The 23,938-nt window shown below is 37.7% G+C and overlaps 1 protein-coding gene and 1 pseudogene across 5 annotated transcripts in view; one reads left to right on the plus strand and one right to left on the minus strand.

The window, feature by feature from the left end:
* Positions 1 to 23,938, plus strand: part of STX17 (syntaxin 17) — an 80,177-nt gene that overhangs the window by 25,366 nt on the left and 30,873 nt on the right. The window lies entirely within an intron of this gene.
* On the minus strand, positions 14,635 to 15,163 carry LOC125964648 (60S ribosomal protein L17-like; annotated as a pseudogene).

The raw sequence follows: 23,938 nt of genomic DNA on the forward strand, positions 1-23,938 counted from the left end.
TTTCTTCAGTGATCTCTTGGTTATTTAGTAGTGTATTGTTTAGCCTCCATGTATTTGTACTTTTTACAGGTTTTTTTCCTGTAATTGCTATCTAGTCTCATAGCGGTGTGGGCAGAAAAGATACTTGATACGATTTCAATTTTCTTAAATTTACCAAGGCTTGATTTGTGACCCAAGATATGATCTATCCTGGGGAGTGTTCCATGAGCACTTGAGAATGTCCTGTAAATATCAATTAAGTCCATCGTGTTTAATGTATCATTTAAAGCTTGTGTTTCCTTATTAATTTTCATTTTGGATGTTCTGTCCATTGGTGAAGGTGGGATGTTAAAGTCCCCTATTTTTATTGTGTTACTGTCGATTTCCCCTTTTATGGCTGTTAGCATTCGCTTTATGTATTGAGGTGCTCCTATGTTGGGTGCATAAATATTTACCATTGTTATATCTTCTTGGATTGATCCCTTGATCATTCTGTAGTGTCCTTCTTTGTCTCTTGTAATAGTCTTTATTTTAAAGTCCATTTTGTCTGATACGAGAATTGCTACTTCAGCTTTGTTTTGATTTCCATTTGCATGGAATATCTTTTCCATCACCTCGCTTTCAGTCTGTATGTGTCCCTAGGTCTGAAGTGGGTCTCTTTTAGACAGCATATATATGGGTCCTGTTTTTATATCCTTTCAGCCAGTGGGTGTCTTTTGGTGGGAGCATTTAATCCATTTACATTTAAGGTAATTATTGATATGTATGTTCCTATTACCATTTTCTTAATTGTTTTGGGTTTGTTATTGTAGGTCTTCTCCTTCTCTTGTGTTTCCTGCCTAGAGAAGTTCCTTTAGCATTTGTTGTAGAGCTGGTCTGGTGCTGCTGAATTCTCTTAGCTTTTGCTTGTCTGTTAACGTTTTAATTTCTCTGTCGAATCTGAATGAGATCCTTGCTTGGTAGAGTAATCTTGGTTGTAGCTTTTTCCCTTTCATCACTTTAAATATGTCTTGCCAGTCCCTTCTGGCTTGCAGAGTTTCTGCTGAAAGATCAGCTGTTAACCTTATGGGGATTCCCTTGTATGTTATTTGTTGCTTTTTGTTGCTGCTTTTAATATTTTTTATTTGTATTTAATTTTTGATAGTTTGACTAATATGTGTCTTGGTGTGTTTCTCCTTGGATTTATCCTGTATGGGACTCTCTGTGCTTCCTGGACTTGATTGACTATTCCCTTTCCCATATTAGGGTGGTTTTCAAGTATAATCTCTTGAAATATTTTCTCAGTACCTTTCTTTTTCTCTTCTTCTTTTGGGACCCCTATAATTCGAATGTTGGTGTGTTTAATGTTGTCCCAGAGGTCTCTGAGACTGTCCTCAATTCTTTTCATTCTTTTTTCTTTATTCTGCTCTGTGGTAGTTATTTCCACTGTTTTATCTTCCAGGTCACTTATCCATTCTTCTGCCTCAGTTATTCTGCTACTGATTCCTTCTGGTGAATTTTTAATTTCATTTACTGTGTTGTTCGTCATTGTTTGTTTGCTGTTTAGTTCTTCTAGGGCCTTTTAAACGTTAATCGTATTTTCTACTTCCATGATTTTGGATCAGCTTTACTCTCATTATTCTGAAATATTTTTCAGGTAGACTACCTATTTTCTCTTCATTTGTTTGGTGTGGTGGGTTTTTACTTTGCTTCTTCATCTGCTGCTTATTTCTCTGTCTTCTCGTTTTGGTTTACTTGCTGTGTTTGGGGTCTCCTTTTCGCAGGCTGCAGGTTCATAGTTCCTGTTGTTTTTAGTGTCTGCCTCCAGTGGCTAAGGTTGGTTCAGTGGGTTGTGTAGGCCTCCTGGTGGAGGGGCCTGGTGCCTGTGTTCTGGTGGATGATGCTGGATCTTGTCTTTCTAATGGGAAGGACCATGTCTGGTGGTGTGTTTTGGGGTGTCTGAACTTATTATGATTTTAGGCAGCCTCTCTGCTATTGGGTGGGGTTGTGTTCCTGCCTTGCTATTTGTTTGGCATGGGGTGTCCAGCACTGGAGCTTGCAGGTCGTTGAGTGGAGCTAGGTCTTAGCATTAAGATGGAGAGCTCTCGCCGTTTGATATTACATGGGGTTGGGAGGTCTCTGGTGGTCCAATGTCCTGAACTCGGCTCTCCCACCTCAGAGCCTCAGGCCTGACACCTGGCCAGATCACCAAGACCTGTCAGCCACATGGCCAGGTACCTGGGGAGTTTCTTGCCTTTTGGGAAATCTGAGGTCTTCTGCCAGTGTTCAGTAGGTGTTCTGTAGGAGTTGTTCCATATGTAGATGTATTTTTGATGTATTTTTGGGGAGGAAGGTGATCTCCACGTTTTACTCCTCTCTGCCATCTTGAAGGTCCTCTCTCGTGTTTGTGAATCTATAGTCTTTTTCACCGAAAAATGCATCTCTGGTCATCTTACATTTCAGAAAGGTTATTATAGCTGCAGTATAGTGAATAGACTGGGATAGAATGAAATGAATGCAAAAGATCATTTAGGAGTGGTTACCGAGATGGTGAAGATAGAGAAAAAAGATTGATTTGAGACTTAGGTGGAAATTTGACTTGCCTCTCTATATGTGTATTTTATTTCTTGCTACCTAGATTATAGCCCTAAAGATCAGGGACTATGTCTCCACTAATTGTGTATGTCACAGTACCAGGTGCTCAGCAAGATGCAGAGTTTATTGAATGGTACTCTACCTGTTAATGTCAATGAGATTATTATGACTTGCATTTCTTACCATCTTCACTGTTTAACATGTCATTAAAAATCACTTATGATTTTCTTGAGACAGTGGTATGGTCAAAGTGTTTGTTTACTGATTTAAAAAATATATATGTATTTACATTATTGATCTCCTTCTGGCATAAAAGCTTCGTGTGTGCCATTAAAATAATGAGATCGAAACTGTTGTTAGATGTGGGTATTTGCTTAGTTTTATTCATATCTTCCTTGAATTTTTTGTATAGGCTTGTTCTTTGCTAGTTTGTGTAAAACTTATTTTTAGACAATTTCATGAACGGTTACTATAAATTTTCTAGATTTATCATTATTCGATTTGTATAGTAAGGAGTAAGTATCTTTTTATTTTTGGTATAGCGTCTTTGTTGAAAAGGGGTTCTTAATTTAAATGTGTCAGTCTTTATCTAATTTATCAGTGTTTTCTCTTGTGGTTCATGCTGTTGGTATCTTGTTCAAGGAATGTTCTGTATCCTAAGATCAAGAAGATAATTTCCCTATATTTTCTATTGAATGTTTTAAATGTTTTGCTTTTAACAGTTAAGTTGTTAATCCATCTGGTATTGATGGTATGAGATAGATATAAATAAAATTTTGTTTTATTTCTTTTGGAAAACCAGTTATCTCATTATTAACTGATTTCTGCAGTGTTATTTCCATATCACAATTCCATATATGCATAAGTGTGTCTCCATTCTTTCTTCTCTGTTCCACTGGTCAATTTGTCTATTTCTCCACCAGGGTCCACACTGTGTTAATTAAGACAGTCTTGTGATAAAGCTTGATATCTAGTTGGATAATATGATTACCTTATTCTACCTTTTCAAGTGTGTTTTGGCAATTCTTGGCCATTTAGCCTTCCATATAAAATTTGGAATCTGCTTTTCAAAGTTCATACACAGTCTTGTTGGAAATTTGGGAATTGCATTAGATTTATCCATCTATTTAGAGACAAATTACATATTTACAATGTCCAGTTTTACTGCCTGTGAATATGGGATATTCTTATACTTGGTTATGTATTCTTTATTATTTGTGTATCTTTATAGTTTTCTGCATACAGATTGTGGTGCATTTTCTGCATACAGATTGTACATTTTAAAGATACCTGCAAAGTATCTTGCATCCTACATCATCTTCTACAGTATGACGTTGCTACTCACCCACAAACAGTAGCAACAGTGGCGTCTAATTCTCCTTCCTTTGAATCTGAGCTGAGGCAGAAGTAATGCCACCAGACTTCTGAGGCTAGATCAGAAAAGGCCAGATAGCTCCCACTGGTTCTCTGAGGATGCTTGCACTGGGGGAACTTAGCCATCATGTGAAATGTCCAAATATCTGAAGACTCCCACATGGGAGATAGCCACAGCCACAGCTGAGCTCAGAAATTTCCAGCCTCAGGTGCCAGCACTTGAGTGAGCCATCTTGGACATCAGTGCAGTTGAGCCTTCAGATGACTGTGGCTTCAGCCAACATCTGACTCAACCGCATGAGAGACCCCAAGTGAGAACTCCTCAGCTGACTTCCTAAATGTCTGATCTGCAAAATCATTAGCAGAATTAAGTGGCGGTTTTAGGCCTTTAAGTTTTGGAGGAATTTGTTATGCAGCAACAGATGACTGGAATACAGGGCTCACACTTAACTTTGTTTCTCTATTTCAGTCTATTTCATTAATCTGTTCTTAAGTACTTCATTGTTTCAGGGTTTGTGTGTGTGTGTGTGTGTGTGTGCGTGTGTGTGTTCTGGGGAGGTGTTAAACATGTCCTTTTAAATTATGTTTTCTAACTTTTGTTGGTGTATAGAGAAATATAGTTAGTTTTCATATATAGATCTTATGGCCAATTATCTTTAAACTTATTATTTCTAATAATTGGTCTAAATCCCTTTGCACTTTCTATTAATAGGGTTTTTGGGGGGAGGGTGATATTTTTCTTCTCTTACAATATCACCCATTTTTATTTTCTTGTTTCAATTCTTTATGGGTTTTTTTCAATCTGGCTCACTGGTTATTGAAAGAAACAGTTAATAAAGCAACTTGTTCAAATTTATCTTTTAAGGAGTTTTTTTTTTTTTTAATTTATTTTTGGCTGCGTTGGGTCTTCATTGCTGTGCTTGGGCTTTCTCTAGTTGTAGCGAGTGGAGGCTACTCTTCGTTGAGGTGCGTGAGCTTCTTATTGCGGTGGCTTCTCGTGTGGATCATGGGCTATAGGTGTGTGGGCTTCAGTAGTTGTGGTGCGTGGGCTTAGTAGTTGTGGCTAATGGGTGCTAGAGCACAGGCTCAGTAGTTGGGCATACAGGCTTAGTTGCTCTGTGGCATGTGGGATCTTCCCAGACCAGGGCTCAAACCCATGTCCTTTGCATTGGCAAGCAGATTCTTAACCACTGTGCCACCAGGAAAGCCCCAAATTTATCTTTTAAAAATGATAAATGATAACAGCTTATAAATGATAACATTTATAAATGATAACAGCTCCCTCTGCAAAAAAATTCTTACTGCTATTTATATATATTTTTTCTGAAAGTAAAATTTCATTCTGTATGACAGGATTGTTGTAAGGATTGTTGACCATTGTAAGGATTGTTGACCATGTGTGCAAAGTGCTTACACAGCTCCTCTCAGGGGAATTGGAGTAAGTTTGATTTGATACTTGCATTTTTAACTGCTAGATCAAGCTAAAAAGATTCCTGGCTTTTTGTTAGTTTAATTTGAAACACATTATAATTGCATCACTTTTTATCATTTTTTTGGCTTGTCATAGAAAAGTACAAAACATATTCTTTAAAACTCAGCTCTCCCTGTCCCTCTCCCCAAACAGTTAACATATGGTAATAATACTAGTTGATAATAGAGGATTCTGAAAAATGTGTCATGGTTTCTGCTTTGAAGAAACTTACCTAGATGAGAATTCATGAAATGTTAAATATTTAAATAATAATTTAAAGCTTTATAAAATGTTAATATAAGTCAGTATATGACTAATTGTCAAATATTTTATAGAGACCAGTAAGTGAAAGAGTGCCAGCTATCTGGATGCTAGATAAGGGCAGTGTTATCCTTATTTTTCAGATAAAAGAAGGCTGAAGAACAGAGAAACTTTGGTGTTTGTCTAAAGCACAAGGCCGTCATAAGTGGAAGGGCAGGGATCCAATCTGGAATTATTTTTACTATTAACTCAGATGGATAGACAATCCAGGAATATTCTCAGGAATACTGTGCTTAATACCTATATTGTAGGTCTTCATTAGATATTTGTTGAGTAAATGAATGGAGGCCCTTTTCTCCTTTGGTTTTCATTCCTTTTGGTGGTTCATTTAATATTTTTTAAGCTATATGTATTCTTTTTGGTGCCTTCTGATTTTGAAGTAAGTGTGAACTCATTACTATTAATACCTTAGTATAGTAGTTAGGTAATACAAGCAAGGAGAAGTCCAGATTTATTTTAATTAAATAGTTATGACTCTGGAGTCCTTAATGATAAATTATATGACATCTAGAATGTGTTTACTCTAAGTTGTTTAAATGTTTACCAGTGGACTTGTGCTCTGTGTTTGTAAAGAAATTAGATTAATTATTGATACCAAATGTTTTCTGCTGTGTACATTTGCTCTTAAAATTACATGTTGTAAAAACATATTAGAAATCCTTAAATCAATATTTAACAAAGGCAAATATATGTATAGCCTCTCTTCTTTTAATCATTAAATACATAATTGGACATTTTTCAGAATTTTAATTAACTCAGAATAATTACTTTTTACAATTATCAGTATGGATAAGTATTCATTTAAACATATCTTTTAATCTTTAGACAGAAATTTCAGGATATTTCTGGAAGAAGGGAAAAAGCCATAACTAGTTATTAAATTTAATTTCAAAACTATAAAGAGAGAGATGTCACCTTTACTGAAAGTTTGGCCATAGTTTGCTGTTTACTGCTTGCATACTGCAAAGCTTTTTAATTAGTGAGTTGGTATACTTTCTTTTTTTTTTTTAAAACTTCCTTGGTTATATACCATGTATCAAACTTGATATTTTTGCAGATTTTCAGAACTTGGCATATTATCTTCCTTTCTGACCTGATTATTAGAAGAACAGAAACATTTGAATATTTACTACATCCTAGATACTATTCTAGACACTGGAAATATAGCTGTGAGCAAAACAGAAGAAAATTCTTTTCTCATTGAACTTATATTCTGCAGGCGGGAGTGAAGAAAACAGAGACATTTTTAAAATAAATAAATATGTAATATTTAGATGGCTATAAGTACCTTGAAAGAAAAGTAAAAGCAGGTTAAAAAGAACAGAGAATCACAGAAGGTGATGAGTGTTCTTTTATATAGGGTGGTTATGGAAGGTTTCTGATGCCATTTGAGCAAAGACCTGAAGGAAGTGAAGGCATAAACCATTGGGAATAGACTTCTCCAGGTAGAAGGGAAATCAAGTGTGAAGACTCTGAGGTGAGAGGATGCGTGGCATATTCAGGGAGTAATAAGGAGGTCAGTGTGGCTGATTGTGAGCACGGGAGAGGAGGTCAGAGAGATCAGCTGGGCCTGATTACGGAAGGCCTTGCAGAATATCATAACAAAGTTGGATAGAAAACCTTTGGAAGGTTCTGAGCAGATGATAACCTGATATGATTTAAAAGATCACCTTGACTGTTATGAAAAGGTTAGATTCTAAGGGAGCAAGGATTGAAGCAAGAATACCAGGTAGGTGGCTAATATAATAATCAGGATACTATGGGTCTACTTTTTAGAAAAATGCAGAAACACCAATGTACAGACAATTTTGTGTAGAATGTCAGGGGCCTAGTATGTTATATTTTTACCTACTCTCTGTAGCCCTAGGAAATGGTTCTGAACTTAAACGCTTGAGAGAGGAATAAGGAACTACCCTGACAACAACCTTAACATTGAGGTACCTTTTTCAAAAATTACACACACACACACACACACACACACACACACACACACACACACACACATATTTCAAATGTACAAATATGTAGGAAATAATAAAAATAATATAACACTCATCACCCAACTTTGTCAACTCTTAACATTTTGCCACAGTTTCATCCCCTTTTTTGGAAGAAAACTTTAAAAATACCACTGAAGTCCCTTGTGTACCCTTTCTTGATTCCATTTACTTTGTTCCTGTCTGCATCTGAAGGAAATCTTTTCCCCTGTTTTAAGTATTTATCATTTTTGTGCACATAACTATATATAAGTAATATATGATATTGTTTTGCAGTTTTCTTTCTGCTTTTTTCCAAACAGCTTTCTTGAGGTGTAATTGACATATAATAAACTATACAATTCGATAAGTTTTGACATATGTATACACCATGACACCATCACCACAATCAAGATAATGTGAACCCATCACCAGTGAACCCAGTTAAGATAATGAATATATCCATTGCCCCAAAAAGTTTCCTTATACCCATTTGTAACCTTCCTTCTGGCTTCTCCCTCCCACATCCTCCCACATGCACATACACCCTCACTACTCAAGCAACCATTGACCCGCTTTCTGTCACTATACATTAGTTTGAATTTTCTAGAATTTTATATAAATAGAATCATATAATACACACTTCTTTTTTGTCTGGTTTCTTTCACTCTGCATGTATATTTTGAGGTTCATCCATGTTGTAATGTGTATCAGTATTTCATGGCTTTTTATTGTTGAGTAGATACTCTGTTGTATGGATATACCACAGTTTGTTTATCCATTCGTCTGTTGATGAACATTTGGGTATTTCCAGTTTTGGGCTACTACAAATAAGGCTACTATGAACATTTGAATACAAGACTTTGTATGGAAAAAGGATTTCATTTCTCTTGGATAAATACTTATGAATGGAATGACTGGGTCATATTCTTCACCTTTCTAAGAACTGCCAAGCTGTTTTCCAAAATAATTGTACCATTTTATATTCCCACCAGTTCCTTCGTATCCTTGCCAACACTTAATATGGTTAGCCTTTTTAATTATAGCCATTCTAATACGTCTGTAGTGGTATCTCATTGTCATTTTAATTTTCATTTGACTAATGATGTTTCTGATTCATATTGAATTAATTCAGTATTTTTTATTCCATTTTGTCTTCTTTCTTGTCTTGCTGGCTTTAACTCTTTGTTTTTTTAGTGGTTATTTTAGGGTTTATAGTATACCTCTTATTATAGTTTATCTTCATGTGAGATTCTACTATTTCACATATGTTTAAGAAATTTACAGTATACTTCTTCTCCCCTCCCAGTCTTTATGCCATTGTTGTCATATATTTTACTTATACATGTGTTATATACTTAATAATGTTTAAACAGTCAGTTGTCTTTTTCAAGTGATTTAGATATTAAAGGGGGAAAATCTTACCTATTTACTTCTGTCATTTCCATTTTTGGTGTGCTTAATGCCTTTGTGTAAGCCCATATTTCCATGTGGTGTAATTTTCCTTTTGCCTGAAAGACTTTAACATTTCTTAGAGTGCAGTTCTGCTGTTGATAAATTCCTTTGTGTATCTATCTAAAAAGGCTTCATCTGGCCTCTGTTTTCAAAAGGAATTTTTCTGTATATAGAATTTTATATTGAGTTTTTTCTTTCAGTACTTTACAGATGTTGTTCAGCTGTCTTTTCAGTTGCATTATTTCCGATGAGAAATCTGTTTTATTCTTATTTTTATTCCTCCGTATGTAATATGTCTTTTTCCTCTGCGTACTTCTACATTTTCGCTTTAAAACTGGTTTTGAGCACTTTGATTATTATGGGCCTTGGTGGAGTTTTCTTCATGTTTCTTGTGCTTTGAATTTATTGAGCTTCTTGGATCTCTTGTTTTATAGTTTGCATCAAATTTGGAAAATTTTGGGCCATTATTTCTTCAAATATTTTTCTGTCCCCTCCAATCTCTATTCTCCTTCAGGGACTCTAATTACACATATGCTATGCTACTTGAAGTTATCTCACAGCTCACTGATGCTCTTTTAAATTCTTTTGGATTCTGTTTTCTCTGTGTGTATCATTTTCTATAGTTTCTTTTTCTATGCCTTCATGCTCACTAGTCTTAGCAGCAGTCGTGTCTAATCTGTTATTCCATTCAGTGTATTTTTCATCTCATATTGTAATTTTCAACTCTAGAATTTTGATTTGGGTTTATTTTAATATCTTCCATGTCTCTACTTAACTTTTTGAACATATGGAATACAACTATAATAGTTTTAATATGCTCTGCTAATTCTAACGTCAATGTCAATTCTGGGTCAGTTTCAATTGATTGATTATTGTCTTCATTATAAGCCATATTTTCCTCTCTCTTTGTATGTCTGGTGGTCTTTGCTTGGGTTACCTTTCCATGGCTGGATGCTAGATATTTTCATATTCCTATAAATCTTCTTGAGCTTTGTTCTGGAATATAGTTAAGTTACTTGGAAACAGTTTGATCCTTTTGGGCCTCACTTTTATGATTTATTAAGCTTGATTGGAGCAATGCTTGTCTAGGGCTAATTATTTCACCACTACTGAAGTAAAAACCTTTCTGAGTGCTCTATCTAATGCCCTATGAATTAAGAGTTTTTCCAGTTTAGCTGGAGAGAACAGACACTCTTTCCAGCTTTGAATGAGTGATGGGCACTGTGCCCTCTAATCTTTTGGGATGATTTTTTCTCCAGCCTTGGGTAGTTTCTTCACATACATGTTCTGATCAGCTCTTTGCCAAATACTTGAGAGTTACCCTTCTGTGTATCTCCAGCATTCTCTTTCTGTACAGCTCTCTCCTCTGCGGTACTCTGTTCTACAAACTCTGCAGAAGCAAAAGTCTATCTATTATTACATTTTGAAACTGCAAGTAGAATAGGTTTAACAGTTTTATTCTCTGAGATAAGAAATCATTAGGAATAAGAAAGATTTTGTGATCACATTTTGAAGCAGTGAAAAAGTTGAAATTGTGACTACTATAATAATTGAATGAAGAACATTAACTTGGCTTTTATAGAAACTTGGTCAGCCTAGCCTCTGTAGCAGTGGTGATGCAGAGCTTGCTGAGAACACAGATTTCTGGGACTTACCTTAAAGATTCTGATTCAGTAGATGTCAGACCACATTTGGAAAGATACTGCTCTACAGAGTCTATCCTAGTTCCACAGGTAGTGTAAATACAAAGAAAGTCAGACATGGAACTGGTAGAAGTAAAATGTGACTTTCATGATTTTACTAGGAGAAATATAGAATACTTGAGCTACTTTTAAATTTTTTAAAAGAAAATTTTAAAGGGAGAATCAATAGAAAAGAGAGGGAACAAGGAGGAGAGAGGAAGTGAGGATAGTAGACAAAAGTTAGGAAAAAAGAAGAAAAGATTAGAGAGAAGCAAGGCCAGGTAGAGAACAGAAGAGAAGATAGAAGAGTAGATTCCAAAATGAATGCTGTTAGGAGGTAAATTGTTTTAGGTTATTATGACTTTAGAGGAATTTAAACTTAAATTTTGCCTTGAAATATTTGTGAGCCGATTAATCAGGATTTAGGATCCTGCCCCCCCCCCCTTTTTTTAAATAGGTATAGTACCTATGCCTCTACTCTGATTGGCAGAGTATACCTATAGTACCTATGCCTTTACTCTGGTTGGAACTATAGAACCTCAGGGAGAAAATTAAATCTAAGGTACCATCACTTGTAAGATACACCAGTATTTTGTGTACCTCTGAGAGAGAAAAGTGCTGCCAGTTAAGTATAGCACAGTGCTTTTTTTTAACCATCTGTTTTAAGATACATTCCAATTTCAGAGATGTTAAAATGTGGGAAAGATGTTGTGTCCTCAGATTGATGAAATACAGTATTTAGAAGTCTTCTACCTTTCTACTCCAGCTCTGTCTTTTCCTGATTTATTCTTTCTATTTAGTAAGTTCTATTTTTTCAATATTATTCATCAGGAGTGGCTCAAATCTCACCTCCTTCATGAAGTCCGTGTAGATCCTTACAGTAAGATGTTTCAAGTTTCCTTTGAGTATGTTTCTTATGCCCCTTTCAATTTTGAATATTTCTTCTTAATGGAAAAGCAAAATAGGAGTTAAGTAGTTCTGCTTTCTCTGTATTGTCTGCTAACATTATACCATCTGCCCCAAGCAGTAGGCCTGTACCTTCTTTCTTGTTCCTCTTGCCCTACATGCATTTTTTAAAATCTTTTTTATTGTTCTTAACATTTTTCGCCAGCCTCTGCTCATTCTGGGCTCTTACTTACGTGGTTCTCCTCGTTTCACATCACTCTTTTTTATTCATCCTTGTTTACTTACCTTTCTTTTCATTCCTTTTTTTTTTTTAAAAAAAACAAGTATCTTAAAATTCTGAACTTATAGCACACCTTACCCAATCATATTGGATTTTTTTAAGATGTCACTTTCCTTCCTTATCCGATTAACTTTTACCTTTTTTTTTTATAGTGTCAGAATTTTTACTTTTTAGAAACTCTCTTTTAAAAAAGGTTTTCCTATTACAATATAATCTCTGCTATGGCATCATACAAGTATTTTCTCTAAACTTGACTCACTTGCCTAAAGTATCACTGTTTCCAGTATTCCTTTTTGTAACTATTATGAACACCAAGATGGCAAGGTTGCTTTCTCATGGTTTTCATTTCCACTTTACTATTTTATGCTTCTGTGTCAGAATTAATTCCCCAAAAGTAGTTCCTTTCATTATTTCTTCCAACTAATGGAAGATGAAATGTTTCATATGCTAGTGACTTACATTATGCTTTCCTCGGCAAGTTCTAGCTGGTTTCTTGATAGTTGGAGATCCCTGTTGTTGGACCACCACTTTGCTACTTTGTGGAAAATATTATAATAAAAATTTCTAAAACTATTATTGTAACTTTCTATTATGAAATATAATATACATGCTATAAAAATTCATTAAGCATAAATATAAACCTGAACAAGTTATTGTACTGTGAATACTCAGGTAACCACTACTCAGATCAAGAAATAGACAATTACCAGCATCCTAGAATCCCCTCATAGCCTCTTCCCACTTATAAACACATGTCTCCCTGAAAAAGTAATCACCGTCTTGATTTGTATGGTAACTGCTACTTAGTTCTTCTGTATGGTTTTACCACCAAAATACATAATTAAGACTATAGTTTAGGGCTTCCCTGGTGGCGCAGTGGTTGGGAGTCCGCCTGCCGATGCAGGGGACACGGGTTCGTGCCCCGGTCTGGGAAGATCCCACATGCCGCGGAGCGGCTGGGCCCGTGAGCCATGGCCGCTGAGCCTGCACGTCCGGAGCCTGTGCTCCGCAACGGGAGAGGCCACAACAGTGAGAGGCCCGCGTACCGCAAAAAAATAAAATGAGTTAGAGAATGTTCTCTCTTTCTCTTGAATAATTAGTGTAATTTCCTTTAACTCTTTGGAAGATTGGCCAGTGAAGCCACCTGTGCTGGTGTTTGTTTGGTTTTGGTTTTGTTTATGTGTACAGGGAGGTGGGGGAGTTTCAAAATGCACATTTAATTTTTTAATAGTTATGACTAGTCAGATATTTTTCTTGTCAGTTTTGGTAAGTTACAGTTTTCTAGTACTTTATCCATTTCATCTAACTTTTCTAGTTTATTGACATAAATGTATTCATAATATCCTCTTGTTACCTTTTTTTTTTAATTTTAATTTTATTTTTGGCTGCATTGGATCTTCGTTGCTACGCATGGGCTTTCTCTAGTTGCGGCAAGCGGGGTCTACTCTTCGTTGCGGTACGTCGGCTTCTCATTGCGGTGGCTCCTTTTGTTGTGGAGCACAGGCTCTAGGCACGTGGGCTTCAGTAATTGTGGCACATGGGCCCAGTTGCTCCACAGCATGTGGGATCTTCCTGGACCAGGGATCGAACCCGTGTTGCCTGCACTGGCAGGCAGATTCTTAACCAGTGTGCCATCCCCTCTTCTTATCTTTTTAATATCTGAAATATCAGTAGCAATGTCCCCTTTTTTTCATTTCTGATTTTGGTTATTTGAACCGTCTTTATTTTTTTTAGCTACTTCTGAGTGAATTTTACCAACTTTATTAGTCTTCTAAAACTGAAAATTTGGCTTTTTTAACCTATTGTATGCTTGCTTTTTCTATTTAATGAAATTTATGTCCACATATTTATTATTTTCTACTTTCTTTGCATTTCTAAGTTCCTGAGATGGATGTTTAGTTTATTAATTTTCAGCCTTTCTTCTTTTCTAATATATTTGCATTTAGAGTTATAAATTTCTAACTACCGCTTCATCTGCCTATAAGTTTTAGTGTGCGTTATTTTTCTAATGCAGTTCAGAGCATTGTAATTTCCATTGTGGGGACACCCCTGGTGGCACAGTTAAGAATCCACCTGCCAACGCAGGGGACACGGGCTCGATTGCTGGTCCGGGAAGGCCCCACATGCCGCGGAGCAACTAAGCCCATGTGCCACAACTACTGAGCCTGCACTTTAGAGCCTGCGCGCCGCAATTCAACTACTGAAGCCCACAAGCTCTGGGTCCCGCGTGCCGCAACTACTGAGCCCGCGTGCCTAGAGCCCTGTGCTCTGCAACAAGATAAGCCACTGCAATGAGAAGCCTGCACACTGCAATAAAGAGTAGCCCCTGCTCGCCACAATCAGAGAAAGCCCATGCACAGCAATGAAGACCCAACACAGCCAAAAATGAAATAAATACATTTATTTAAAGAAATAATAATAATTTCCATTGTGATCTCTTCTTTGCTTTGTGGATTATGTATAAGGGTTTTTCTTTGTTTCCAGACATGTAGTGTTTATGGGTATATTTTTGTTAACTGTTTCAAGTTTAATTTTATTATGATCAGAGTACATGGTCTTGAATGAGGTCCCTTTTTTTATTCTTTTACTTTTATTTGCATTTATTTTTTGCGACATTTACTCCCCGGCCGTAAGTTTTTGTTTCGTCAGTTTCTTCTGGGATGGGATATCTTTTTCTTCTGGGCAACCTCCTCTTCTGGTTTAGGAATAATCTGTTCATTTTCAGTAAGGATCATCTCAGTGTAGCAGGGAGAGCTCACGTATGGGTTGACCTGACTATGAGCTCTGTAAGTCCTGTACCACATCGTGGGGGCTTTGTTCACCTAGATGTGGTTAATGACCAGAGAATCTACATCTAAGCCCTTAAGTTCAGCATTACTCTCTGTACTTCTGAGCATGTGCTGTAAAAGTTCAGCACTCTTCTTGGGCCACTGACCCTGCATCCAGCCCCACTGTTTGACCTGGACACACCTACCAACTCCACCATTGTAACGACAGAATGGCACACATTGCTTCTTTAACGTGACATCCTTCAGATACTTGGTGGCTTTTCGGATATGCATACCCTTAATGGCCTGGGCAGTTTAACAAGTGTTCTTAAAGTGAACATGAAGATTTCAGCCTCTTGACTTGCATGATTTTGTGGGTTTTTTTCTGGGTCAAGTGAATAGCGAACCATTTTTAGAGGTCACCTCAGACCACTTACCGGAAAAGTCAATTTTTTTTTTATTATAGTTGATTTACAGTGTCCTGTTCATTTCAGGTGTACAGCACAGTGATTCAGTTATACACATACACACACACACACACACACACATACACACACACACATATTCTTTTGCAGATTCTTTTCACTTATAGGTTATTACAAATCGTAGCGTATAGTTCCCTGTGCTATACAGTATGTCCTTGTTGGTTGTCTAGTTACATATAGTAGTGTGTGTATGTTAATCCCATCCTCCTAATTTATCCCCCTGCCCCCCGCCCTTCCCCTTTGGTAACCATAAGTTTGTTTGTTTTCAAAACAACCATAAGTTGTTTTGTTTTCCATAAGTTTGTTTTCTGTGGGTTTATTTCTGTTTTATAAAGAAGTTCATTTGTATCTTATTTTTGTTTCAGATTCCACATATAAATGATATCATATGATATTTGTCTTTCTCCAGCTTACTTCACTCATTATGACAATCTCTAGGTCCATCCATGTTGCTGCAAATGGCATTATTTCATTCTTTTTATGGCTGAGTGATATTCCATTGTATATATGTACCACATCTTCTTTATCCACTCCTCTGTTGATGGATATTAAGGTTGCTTCCAGGTCTTGGCTATTGTACACAGTGCTGCAATGAACATTGCGGTGCATGTATCGTTTCAGATCATGTTTTTCTCTGCATATATGCCCAGGAGTGGGATTGCAGGGTCATATGGTAGCTCTATTTTTAGTTGTTTTTTTTTTTTTTTTTAACATCTTTATTGGGGTATAATTGTTTTCCAGTGGTGTGTTAGTTTCTGCTTTATAACAAAGTGAATCAGTTATACATATGCATATGTTCCCATATGTCTTCCCTCTTGCGTCTCCCTCCCTCCCACCCTCCCTATCCCACCCCTCCAGGCTGTCACAAAGCACCGGGCCAATATCCCTGTGCCATGCGGCTGCTTCCCACTAGCTATCTACCTTACTACGTTTGTTAGTGTGTATATGTCCATGACTCTCTCTCGCCCTGTCACAGCTCACCCTTCCCCCTCCCCATATCCTCAAGTCCGTTCTCCAGTAGGTCTGCGTCTTTATTCCTGTCTTACCCCTAGGTTCTTCATGACATTTTTTTTTTCTTAAATTCCATATATATGTGTTAGCATACGGTATTTGTCTTTTTCTTTCTGACTTACTTCACTCTGTATGACAGACTCTAGGTCTATCCACCTCATTACAAATAGCTCAATTTCGTTTCTTTTTATGGCTGAGTAATATTCCATTGTATATATGTGCCACATCTTCTTTATCCATTCATCCGATGATGGGCACTTAGGTTGTTTCCATCTCCGGGCTATTGTAAATAGAGCTGCAATGAACATTTTGGTACATGACTCTTTTTGAATTTTGGTTTTCTCAGGGTATATGCCCAGTAGTGGGACTGCTGGGTCATATGGTAGTTCTATTTGTAGTTTTTTAAGGAACCTCCATACTCTTCTCCATAGTGGCTGAACCAATTCACATTCCCACCAGCAGTGCAAGAGTGTTCCCTTTTCTCCACACCCTCTCCAGCATTTATTGTTTCTAGATTTTTTGATGATGGCCATTCTGACTGGTGTGAGATGATATCTCATTGTAGTTTTGATTTGCATTTCTCTAATGATTAATGATGTTGAGCATTCTTTCATGTGTTTGTTGGCAGTCTGTATATCTTCTTTGGAGAAATGTGTATTTAGGTCTTCTGCCCATTTTTGGATTGGGTTGTTTGTTTTTTTGTTATTGAGCTGCATGAGCTGCTTGTAAAATTTGGAGATGAATCCTTTGTCAGTTGCTTCATTTGCAAATATTTTCTCCCATTCTGAGGGTTGTCTTTTGGTCTTGTTTATGGTTTCCTTTGCTGTGCAAAAGCTTTTAAGTTCCATTAGGTCCCGTTTGTTTATTTTTGTTTTTATTTCCATTACTCTAGGAGGTGGGTCAGAAAGGATCTTGCTGTGATTTATGTCATAGAGTGTTCTGCCTATGTTTTCCTCTAAGAGTTTGATAGTTTCTGGCCTTACATTTAGGTCTTTAATCCATTTTGAGCTTATTTTTGTGTATGTTGTTAGGGAGTGATCTAATCTCATACTTTTACATGTAGCTGTCCAGTTTTCCCAGAACCACTTATTGAAGAGGCTGTCCTTTCTCCACTGTACATTCCTGCCACCTTTATCAAAGATAAGGTGTCCATATGTGCATTGGTTTATCTCTGGGCTTTCTATCCTGTTCCATTGATCTATCTTTCTGTTTTTGTGTCAGTACCATACTGTCTTGATTACTGTAGCTTTGTAGTATAGTCTGAAGTCAGGGAGCCTGATTCCTCCAGCTCCTTTTTTCGTTCTCAGGATTGCTTTGGCTATTCGGGGTCTTTTGTGTTTCCATACAAATTGTGAAATTTTTTGTTCTAGTTCTGTGAAAAATGCCAGTGGTAGTTTGATAGGGATTGCATTGAATCTGTAGATTGCTTTGGGTAGTAGAGTCATTTTCACAATGTTGATTCTTCCAATCCAAGAACATGGTATATCTCTCTATCTATTTGTATCATCTTTAATTTCTTTCATCAGTGTCTTATAATTTTCTGCATACAGTTCTTTTGTCTCCTTAGGTAGGTTTATTCCTAGATATTTTATTCTTTTTGTTGCATTGGTAAATGGGAGTGTTTTCTTGATTTCACTTTCAGATTTTTCATCATCAGTATATAGGAATGCAAGAGATTTCTGTGCATTAATTTTGTATCCTGCCACTTTACCAAATTCATTGATTAGCTCTAGTAGTTTTCTGGTAGCATCTTTAGGATTCTCTATGTATAGGATCATGTCATCTGCAAACAGTGACAGCTTTACTTCTTCTTTTCTGATTTGGATTCCTTTTATTTCCTTTTCTTCTCTGATTGCTGTGGCTAAAACTTCCAAAACTATGTTGAATAAGAGTGGTGAGAGTGGGCAACCTTGTCTTGTTCCTGATCTTAGTGGAAATGCTTTCAGTTTTTCACCATTGAGGATGATGTTTGCTGTGGGCTTGTCATATATGGCCTTTATTATGTTGAGGAAAGTTCCCTCTATGCCTACTTTCTGCAGGGTTTTTATCATAAATGGGTGTTGAATTTTGTCAAAAGCTTTCTCTACATCTATTGAGATGATCATATGGTTTTTCTCCTTCAATTTGTTAATATGGTTTATCACATTGATAGATTTGCATATATTGAAGAATCCTTGCATTCCTGGAATAAACCCCACTTGATCATGGTGTATGATCCTTTTAATGTGCTGTTGGATTCTGTTTGCTAGTATTTTGTTGAGGATTTTTGCATCTATGTTCATCAGTGATATTGGCCTGTAGTTTTCTTTCTTTGTGACATCCTTGTCTGGTTTTGGTATCAAGGTGATGGTGGCCTCATAGACGGAATTGGGGAGTGTTCCTCCCTTTGCTATATTTTGGAAGAGTTTGAGAAGGATAGGTGTTAGCTCTTCTCTAAATGTTTGATAGAATTCGCCTGTGAAGCCATCTGGTCTTGGGCTTTTGTTTGTTGGAAGATTTTTAATCACAGTTTCAATTTGAGTGCTTGTGATTGGTCTGTTCATATTTTCTATTTCTTCCTGATTCAGTCTTGGCAGGTTGTGCATTTCTAAGAATTTGTCCATTTCTTCCAGATTGTCCATTTTATTGGCATATATTTGCTTGTAGTAATCTCTCATGATCTTTTTTATTTCTGCAGTGTCAGTTGTTACCTCTCCTTTTTCATTTCTAATTCTATTGATTTGAGTCTTCTCCCTTTTTTTCTTGATGAGTCTGGCTAGTGGTTTATCTATTTTGTTTATCTTCTCAAAGAACCAGCTTTTAGTTTTATTGATCTTTGCTATTGTTCCTTCATTTCTTTTTCATTTATTTCTGATCTGATTTTTATGATTTCTTTCCTTCTGCTAGCTTTGGGGTTTTTTTGTTCTTCTTTCTCTAATTGCTTTAGGTGCAAGGTTAGGTTGTTTATTCGAGATGTTTCCTGCTTCTTAAGGTGGGCTTGTATTGCTATAAACTTCCCCCTTAGAACTGCTTTTGCTGCATCCCATAGATTTTGGGTCGTTGTGTCTCCATTGTCATTTGTTTCTAGGTATTTTTTAATTTCCTCTTTGATTTCTTCAATGATCACTTTATTATTAAGTAGTGTATTGTTTAGCCTCCATGTGTTTGTATTTTTTCAGATCTTTTCCTGTAATTGATATCTAGTCTCATGGTGTTGTGGTCAGAAAAGATATTTGATACAATTTCAATTTTCTTAAATTTACCAAGGCTTGATTTGTGACCCAAGATATGATCTATCCTGGAGAATGTTCCATGAGCACTTGAGAAAAATGTGTATTCTGTTGTTTTTGGATGGAGTGTCCTATAAATATCAGTTAAGTCCATCTTGTTTAGTGTATCATTTAAAGCTTGTGTTTACTTATTTATTTTCATTTTGGATGATCTGTCCATTGGTGAAAGTGGGGTGTTTAAGTCCCCTACTATGAATGTGTTACTGTCAATTTCCCCTTTTATGGCTGTTAGTATTTGCCTTATGTATTGAGGTGCTCCTATGTTGGGTGCATAAATATTTACAATTGTTATATCTTCTTCTTGCATCGATCCCTTGATCATTATGTAGTGTCCTTCTTTGTCTCTTTTAATAGTTCTTATTTTAAAGTCTATTTTGTCTGATATGAGAATTGCTACTCCAGCTTTCTTTTGGTTTCCATTTGCATGGAATATCTTTTTCCATCCCCTTACTTTCAGTCTGTATGTGTCTCTAGGTCTGAAGTGGGTCTCTTGTAGACAGCATATATAAGGGTCTTGTTTTTGTATCCATTCAGCCAATCTGTGTCTTTTGGTGGGAGCATTTAGTTCATTTACATTTAAGGTAATTATCGATATGTATGTTCCTATTCCCATTTTCTAAATTGTTTTGGGTTCGTTATTATAGGTCTTTTCCTTCTCTTGTGTGTCTTGTCTAGAGAAGTTCCTTTAGCATTTGTTGTAAAGCTGGTTTGGTGGTGCTGAACTCTCTCAGCTTTTGCTTGTCTATAAAGTTTTAACTTCTCCATCAAATTTGAGATCCTTGCTGGGTAGAGTAATCTTGGTTGCAGGTTTTTGTCCTTCATCACTTTAAATATGTCCTGCCAGTCCCTTCTGGCTTGCAGAGTTTCTGCTGAAAGATCAGCTGTTAACCTTATGGGGATTCCCTTGTGTGTTATTTGTTGTTTTTCCCTTGCTGCTTTTAATATGTTTTCTTTGTATTTAGTTTTTGACAGTTTGATTAATATGTGTCTTGGTGTATTTCTCCTTGGATTTTCCTGTATGGGACTCTCTGCTCTCTGGACTTGATTAACTATTTCCTTTCCCATATTAGGGAAGTTTTCAACTATAATCTCTTTAAATATTTTCTCAGTCGCTTTCTTTTTCTCTTCTTCTTCTGGAACCCCTATAAGTCAAACGTTGGTGTGTTTAATGTTGTCCCAGAGGTCTCTGAGACTGTCCTCAGTTCTTTTCATTCTTTTTTCCTTATTCTGCTTTGCAGTAGTTATTTCCACTATTTTATCTTCCAGGTCACTTATCCGTTCTTCTGCCTCAGTTATTCTGCTATTGATCCCATCTAGAGTATTTTTAATTTCATTTATTGTGTTGTTCATCGTTGTTTGTTTCATCTTTAGTTCTTCTAGGTCCTTGTTAAATGTTTCTTGCCTTTTTCCTATTCTATTTCCAAGATTCTGGATCATCTTTACTATCATTATTCTGAATTCTTTTTCAGGTGGACTGCCTATTTCCTCTTCATTTGTTAGGTCTTGTGGGTTTTTATCTTGCTCCTTCATCTCCTGTGTGTTTTTCTGTCTTCTCATTTTGCTTATCTTACTGTGTTTGGGGTCTCCTTTTTGCAGGCTGCAGGTTCATAGTTCCTGGTGTTTTTGGTGTCTGTCCCCAGTGGCTAAAGTTGATTCAGTGGGTTGTGTAGGCTTCCTGGTGGAGGGGACTAGTGCCTGTGTTCTGGTGGATGAGGCTGGATCTTGTCTTTCTGGTGGGCAGATCCACGTCTGGTGGTGTGTTTTGGGGTGTCTGTGGACTTATTATGATTTTAGGCAGCCTCTCTGCTAATGGGTGGGGGTGTGTTCCTGTCTTGCTAGTTGTTTGCCATAGGATGTCCAGCACTGTAGTTTGCTGGTCGTTGAGTGAAGCTGGGTGCTGGTGTTGAGATGGAGTTCTCTGGGAGATTTTCGCTGTTTGATATTATGTGGAGCTGGGAGGTCTCTTGTGGACCAGTGTCCTGAAGTTGGCTCTCCCACCTCAGAGGCACAGCACTGACTCCTGGCTGCAGCACCAAGAGCCTTTCATTCACATGGCTCAGAATAAAAGGGAGATAAAGTAGAAAGAAAGAATTAGTAGAAGAAAGAAGGAAAGAAAAAGAAAAGGGAGGGAGGAAGGAAGGAAGGAGGGAAGGATAAAAAGAAGATAAAGTGAAAGAAATTAAGTAACATAAAATATAATAAAAATTTTAAAATAAAATAATTTTTAAGAGAAGAAAAAGGAAAAAAAAGTTAAAAAAAAAAAACAAAAACGGACGGGTAGAACCCTAGGATAAGTGGTGGAAGCAAAGCTATACAGACAAAATCTCACATAGAAGCATACACATACACACAAAAAGAGGAAAAGGGGAAAAAATCATAAATCCTGCTCTCGAAGTCCACCTCCTCAATTTGGGATGATTCGTTGTCTAAAGGAGGGAAGGAGGGAAAGAAAGAAAGAAAAGTAAAATAAAATAGAAGTTATTAAAATAAAAAATAATTATTAAGAAAATAATTTAAAAAAACAAACAAAAAAAACCGGACAGATAGAACCCTATTATAAATGGTGGAAGCAAAGCTATACAGACGAAATCTCACACAGAAGCATACACACATACACACTCACAAAAAGAGGAAATGGGGAAAAAATCATAAATCTTCCTTTCAGAGTCCACCTCCTTAATTTGGGATGATTCGTTGACTATTCATGTATTCCACAGATGCAGGGTACATCAAGTTGATTGTGGAGCTTTAATCCGCTGCTTCTGAGGCTGCTGGGAGAGATTTCCCTTTCTCTTGTTTGTTCTCACAGCTCCCAGCGGCTCAGCTTTGGATTTGACCCTGCCTGTGCGTGTAGGTCGGCCGGAGGGCGTCTGTTCTTCGCTCAGACAGGGCAGGGTTAAAGGAGCTGCTGATTCGGGGGCTCTGGCTCACTCAGGCCGGCGGGGAGGGAGGGGCACGGAGTGCGGGGCGAGCCTGCGGTGGCAGTCAGCTGTGACATTGCACCAGCCTGAGGCCCGCCGTGCGTTCTTCTGGGGGAGTTGTCCCTGGATCCCAGGACCCTGGCAGTGGCGGGCTGCACAGGCTCCCCGGAAGCGGGTTGTGGATAGTGACCTGTGCTCGCACACAGGCTTCTTGGTGGCGGCAGCAGCAGCCTTAGCATCCCATGCCCATCATTGGGATTCGCGCTTTTAGCCGCGGCTTGTGACCGTCTCTGGAGCTCCTTTAAGCAGCACTCTTAATCCCCTCTCCTCGCGCACTAGGAGACAAAAGAGGGAAGAAAAAGTCTCTTGCCTCTTTGGCAGGTGCAGACCTTTCTCCGGACTCCCTCCCGGCTAGCCGCGGCGCACCAACCCCCTGCAGGCTGTGCTCACGCCGCCAACCCCAGTCCTCTCCCGTCGCTCCGACCGAAGCTGAGCCTCAGCTCCCAGCCCCGCCCACCCCGGCGGGTGAGCAGACAAGCCTCTCGGGCTGGTGAGTGCTGGTCGGCACCGATCCTCTGTGCGGGAAACTGTCCGCTTTGCCCTCCGTACCCCAGTTGCTGTGCTCTCCTTCGCAGCTCCGAAGCTTTCCCCCTCCGCCACCCACAGTCTCCGCCCGGAAAGGGGCTTCCTAGTGTGTGGAAACCTTTCCTCCTTCGCAGCTCCCTCCCACTGGTGCAGGTCCCTTCCCTTTCCTTTTGTCTCTGTTTATTCCTTTTTCTTTTGCCCTACCCAGGTACGTGGGGGGAGGTTCTTGCCTTTTGGGAGGTCTGAGGTCTTCTGGCAGCGTTCAGTAGGTGTTCTGTAGGAGTTGTTCCACGTGTAGATGTATTTTTGGTGTATCTGTGGAGAGGAAGGTGATCTCCGCGTCCTACTCTTCCGCCATCTTCCCCAGTAATCTTCGCATGTATCTTTTCAAATTAATGTTTTTCGATTTTTTTGGATATATATCCAGGAATGGAATTGCTGGGTCATATGGTAGTTCTATTTTTATTTTTTTAAGAAGCTTCCATACTGTTTTTCACAGTGACTGTACCAAATTACATTACCACCAACAGTGTACAAAGATTGTGTACTGCATTTTTAAATGATATTCATTCTTTTCTACAATCTATATTTTGCCTTTTATGGTTTCCGGTTATCTCCTGAATTTTCAAGCTTGATACTTATATCTTGGAACAAAATAACCATAGTTTTATAAGTTACATTTGCTAATTCCCCTATTAGATGTCCCTTTGGATGTTTCAATTGTCTGTTGTTTCTGCTGTTTCTTCATTATGTTGTGTGTGTCCTCATGTGCTTGATTGTCTTTGATTGGTGGACATTATATTTGAAAAATTATTTATGGAAGTTATTGATAGCTAGATGTGACGTTATTTTCCTCCAGAGAGGATGTTCATTTGCTTCTT

Source organism: Orcinus orca, chromosome 6, assembly GCF_937001465.1.
Source record: "Orcinus orca chromosome 6, mOrcOrc1.1, whole genome shotgun sequence".
Classification (NCBI taxonomy): Eukaryota; Metazoa; Chordata; class Mammalia; order Artiodactyla; family Delphinidae; genus Orcinus; species Orcinus orca.